Genomic DNA, 6,161 nt, shown 5'->3' with positions numbered 1-6,161 from the left:
ACACTGCTTCTCTAGTTATTTCCTCTTGTAAAGAGTCTTCATTTCTTGTTATGTTCTTAAAAAATGTTCAGATCCTTAGTTTAAGTTTCGAATCACCCATAGATTCATTCGAATCTCTCAAACTAGGGCTTTGATACCAAATTATAACACCTGAAAATTTGGACCAAAATTTTCATTTTTAAATTACGAAAAATCATATTTTCACAACCAAGTTATCGAATATAGGATCATCCCAAAACAACAAGTATCATAAAACAAGTCCAAGTAGTAAATTCCCCAGCGCGTTTGCACAATCAGACCATCGCCTTCCCACAGTCCGGTGAAGTACCTGCCACATATAAATCAAAAACTATAAGCACAAATCTTAGTGAGTTCTCTAAGATACCACATATAACAAAACATAAATAAACAACTATGGGCTATCCACAACCCTGGGGCTATCAGCAGTCCTGGTGAGCTAACAGTATGCACGGTGGGTTATCAGCAATCCTAGTTGGCTATCAGTAACCCCGGTAACATATAATTATCATAACACAACATAATAAAGAAGCTACACCCAAATTGCCATCATAATATATCCACCCTACTATATAGGTAAAAGTGAGTGCAGAGACTCACCTGATACTGATGATACGAAAAACCTAGCATCCGACCTGCTAGATCTAAACTCCACCTAGTCAATCCAATAATTAATCCTAATCAATGATTAACGTTCAAAAACTCACACACACATCCTAAATCCCATAACTAAACCTTATAAGGGCAAAAGGACCATTTTTCCCTTCACATGGTCTAAAAACCCTAAAACTTAACCAAGGGTCAAAACAAAAGTCAACACTCAGCGCGTACGCTGAGCGCACAACAACCTACGTCGGGTGTACAACTTGGATCAACATATAATGGGATCGAGACCAACTACGCAGGGCATAGCCAGGTTTACGCCTAGCGTACCCCGTCTTTTCTCATTTATACCAACTTGTCTCTTAAACTGTGACATCCCCAATTTCACGGCCAGAAAAGAGCGATTTGATTATGCTTTGTTTTTAAAATCAGAGTAATCTTTTAAAGAAAACAGTTGCGGAATTTGTTCCCAAAACAAAATATGATAAGAATTTATCAAAGCATTCCTTTAAAGAAATGTATTTCATTATATAACAAAATCTTAGGATGTCATGTTCCGATACAGACACATAAGCATAAACAGAACTTACATTTATTTACACTAATGATTTACTTCTCTTTTAATCTCTCAGTGAAATATGTCTTCGTATTGATACCTGTGATACAAAGAGAACTGAGTGGGTCAGGCTTGGAAGCCTGGTGAGCATATAGAGTTTTCGACCCACAATAATGTAATTATTATATTTAACCATCACACAATCAACCCACTTACCCATCCCCATTATCTTCTTTATTTCTTAGTATTTTACCCTAAGAATTCAACTACCCGTCATCCATTCATTCCTAAGGATTGACATAAGGAATTGGCACAAAATCTATTGCTACATAAGGCACATCTACCAACATCATCCTTTAAGCATCTCCGCCAAGATTACGTCATACACTATGAGGCGTGACTGCCAGGTTTATGACATTCTCTTTTAGGCGCATCTTCCGACATTTTCCTATAAGCGCATCTTCCAGGATTATCCCATAAGCACATCTGCTAGTATTATGATATTCTCTATTTGGTGCATCTACCAATATTATTCTTAAGCACATCTGCTAGTATTATGACATTCTCTAATTGGTGAATCTACCAATATTATTCTTTAATCATCTTACATACCTTATCATTTACCTCATCATTTTATCACATACCAACTATCTCATCTACCCATGTTCTACCCAACAAATTAGTACATATAAAATACATATACAGTTTAACTCATTTAAAAACCATATAAAACATCCATTCCACACTTATCTCAAATAAACAACATTACATAAACACATAGCATGTATTTCAAGAAAATACTTCATATTTATGTGTTAAAAGAAAGTAACTATACATTCACACATATAAACAACAATATATATACACATAGCACGTATTTTATAAAATACTTCATATCTTTGTGTAAGAAGAAAGTGACTATACACTCACTTGATCAAAAGATGATTGGAAATCACTACAGCTTGTAGAAGTAGTATTTTTAGGTGAAACCGGGATCACTTCACACACCGGGTTTCTCACGGGTAGAGCTTCAGCTCGGAAACTCTTTTCTTCTCGGGATCTTCGGACTTCGGGACTTGCTTCGGGTCTCGGGATGATATCGGGGCTTCGAGGGGGTTAAAATAGGGCTTAGAGGGTGTATCGGAAGTGGGAGAGAAGGGATGGAGCAACCATAATCGACTGGCCCTTCAAATCTATTTATAGGGCAAAATTTGCCCTTGCCACGTCGTGACACCTTTTCCCACATCGTGGGCTTGGTCGTCACTGCATGCGTCATTGCAAGTTGTGTCTGGGGTACTCCAGGAGGTGTCAGAATACTTGCCACGTCGTGGTATCTGACAGTTTGGTGTTTCGTGCCCCAAACTTCAGAAATTCATAACATTCGCATACCAACTCCATTTTCAACGTTCTTTATATCGACGCGTAGGTGAGATTATGATCTACAACTCTCATTTAGACCCCGTTGGCTAATTTTGACTTTATTTTTAATATATTATAAATATATTACTTATATATTATTTTTAGTAGGCCGGGACAGGAAAACTCCGTTCGAAATTCATAACTCCTTCATCTGAACTCCGTTTTTATCAGTCTTTTTGTAGTTGGACTACTATCAATGAGATCTTCGACTCTCATTTAGATTGTTTCGGCTAAAAAACCGTTCGATCTCAAATCGAGTATTCGGGCTGCATACCGCTAAGTCGAAACTTCGGAATATCATAACTTCCTCACACAAAGTTAGATGTGGGCTTTTTTGTTGATGCACGCTCTCGGTTTAACGTACTCTACGAATTTTGTTTAGATAACTAAGCAGAAATATCACTCTAACGTAAATTCACTTTTTACTTTATTCAATGTCGTGTCGGTTCTGTCACGAAACTTCGGCAGGTCATAACTTCTTCGTTATAACTCGGATTTCGGCGTTCTTTATATCTCCGGAATCCTTGTCACGACCACTAAAACTTAGTTAAGATTATCCACCCTAAATAATATTCTACCAAAAAGTCATTTTTTACACTTATCGTCTCTAAATTGACTAGCCCGGATCTACAAGCGTTACCATTATCTCCCCCTTAGGATGATTACATCCCGGAATCATCAACGAATTAAGGCTTGCATAATGATTCCATACGTTAACTCTTCATCCTGGGTAACAACCATAGCTTCTATTTTTCCTTGAAAAGTATTTAACTCTATGGTTTTCTTGACTGTAGACGATGCCTAATCTTGCATCTGCTTTTCGTACTATGTTGTACTCTCAATCGTAACCTCCAAGTTACAAAATAAGTCCTTATTGTGGACTCCTTCTTCTTCTTAGGATAAATACTTTCCTTTATCTATTGTAACAGACCGATGGGTCGTGCTCTAATGACCACTCATCAAATGATGCAATGCTTAGAATCAGGCCTCTTAGAGTTAAATTCCAAAATGGAATGTACCTCCCTTCATATTCTAATGTGATATAATCACATTCCATCACGTAGCATGCCTAGATACAGACTCCTTTAATAACGAGCGAGATACCATTGGTCGCATTAATTTCAACCTTCTGACTTACGTCCGATGTTACATCAAACTTAGTTCTCTGAACCATGTAACATACTCATCGTAGTCGGACTCAATTTGATATGACCACTAGGGTCGGAATAACAATCATCTTACTAGTCACTACCGAAACAAGGGTAATGACACACTTGAACAAAACGGAATCAGTTACTAGCTTCTTGGTAACCTTGTGACTTTCCCTGATCCAAGTGCGAGTCTTGTGCTTCCGGTAGTATATGCATCTACTACCTTTCACACCTACTCATACTCGTCCCAAGTATTGTCCCGCAGTCGACCAAGTCACCATACAAGAAAAATCATACAATCATTCAACACACTAGATAAAAAAACTAGGGTTTATATTATTTCCTTGAGACTATTACACAAAAGTTCAAGTTCACCCTATACTATGCCTCTAATAGGCTACCCCACATGTTACTATTCACATCGCTACTTTATAACTTGATCTTTAGATATAAAATCCTTATTCCCGATTCCTTGCATTGCCCTCTGCTTCATTAAGGATCATTTGAAATTCCCTTGCTTTTGGCTTTGGCGGTGCCTCTAGCCTTGCTGCTTGATTTTTCCTTGGGCAGTCTTGCTTAAAATACCCCTCTTCGTTACATTCGTAACGCACCTTTTTGTTGAATATACATTCATCAGCGTAGTGCCCATGCTTTCCACACTTGAAACATGTCACCTTCGAGCCACATTTTCCCGAGTGCTTCTTCTTACACTTATCGTACCACCTTGTTTCATCTCTTCCTCCCCCTATAGACTTCAAGAATTTTCTTTTCTCATTAGAACCTGAAGTTCCTTCCAACTTTCTCTTCTCGCCAACTTCAACCTTGCTGGCGGTTCTCCCCTTGATCATATTCTCAACAGACATGGCAGCCCAAATAGCTGCCTCTAGAGTAGGTGCCTGACGCACTAGCACCGCATACTCCCATGGGAGTCCCTTTGTGTACCGGTTGACTTTTGTCAGCTCATCTGGGACGATGCGCAAAGCAAACTCCATCTTGTCTATGAAGGCATTAGTGTATTCATCCACTGACATACTGTCTTTCTTCAATATCAGAAATTTGTTCTCCAACTCTAGCAGGTTTTGGGCCGAGCAAAACTTACGCTTGAATTTCACCAAGAACTCTGCCCAAGACAGTTGTAGTGGCTCATTAGGGCTTAGGGTCTTCCCTAGAGTGTTCCACTAGTGAACAGCGCCACCTCTGAACTGACGCACTGCAAATATGGTTTGTAACTTGCCCTTGCAACCACATGTCGTAAAGGCTAATTCCATTTCCGAAATCCAATCCATGACTCCAATCGGATCATCCTTCCCAGTGAAGGTCGATGGTTCGCAAGTCAAAAAGTCTTTGTACTTGCATCCAAGTCCATCAATTCCCCCCTCCTGATGGTTTTGTCTAACTAATGGTGGGTTGGCTTGACCAATAGTCCCACTGAAGTTACCTCCCTCCGAATGCCCTCCATTCACTTCGGGCTCTTCCACTTGAATTGAAAGTTCTTCACGATTCTGCAAAACAGACGTCTCGTTTCTTCGATCTGACGATCCAACATTTTTTGAATCATCATTTGTATACCAGTCATCGTTATTGGCTCGGGTGCAGTAGCTACAACAAGTATTTGCTCAATCACTAGTGGTTTATTCCTGTTTTCATTTTCATTTCCAATTCCACTTCTGGTTCTTACCATTTTTTATCTACACACCAAATATGGTGAATTCAGAACCTCAATCACGATAGATAATTAAGTCATCCTTATCACTCCGAAACGTTTACATGCTAGTTCTAATATCGTACTCGTACGCTTAGAATCCTAAACACATAATGTTTCCAGATCCGGTCGGCAATAGACCATAGATCCGAACAAATAATAGCATCAATTTAGCTATCATACAAAACATTTAGCACATAAAAGCATTTTAGGCATCATTCCTAAAATAAACTAGTCCTTCTGTCAATTTAGGTGTACTCTCTTACATATTTTAGATACACTCCTCATAATCATTACTTATCATTCTAAGTTTAAGTCTAGAAATTTCCAACAAATTCCTAGTTCGCTTAAACTAATGCTCTGATACGAACTCTGACATCCCTAATTTCACGGCTAGAAAAGACCGATTTGTTTATGCTTTGTTTTTATAATCAGAGTAATCTTTTAAAGAAAACAGTTGCGGAATTTGTTCCCAAAACAAAATATGATAAGAATTTATCAAAGCATTCCTTTAAAGAAATGTATTTTCATTATATAACAAAATCTCGGGATGTCATGTTCCGATATAGACACATAAGCATAAACAAAACTTAAGCATAAACAAAACTTACATGTATTTACACTAATGATTTACTTCTCTTTTAATCTCTCAGTGAAATATGTCTTCGTATTGATACCTGTGATATAAAGAAAACTGAGTGGGTCAGGCTTG

This window comes from Lactuca saligna, chromosome 3 (genome assembly GCF_052625555.1).
Source record: "Lactuca saligna cultivar CGN05327 chromosome 3, ASM5262555v1, whole genome shotgun sequence".
NCBI classification, from domain to species: Eukaryota; Viridiplantae; Streptophyta; class Magnoliopsida; order Asterales; family Asteraceae; genus Lactuca; species Lactuca saligna.
This window is presented reverse-complemented; position numbering follows the sequence as displayed.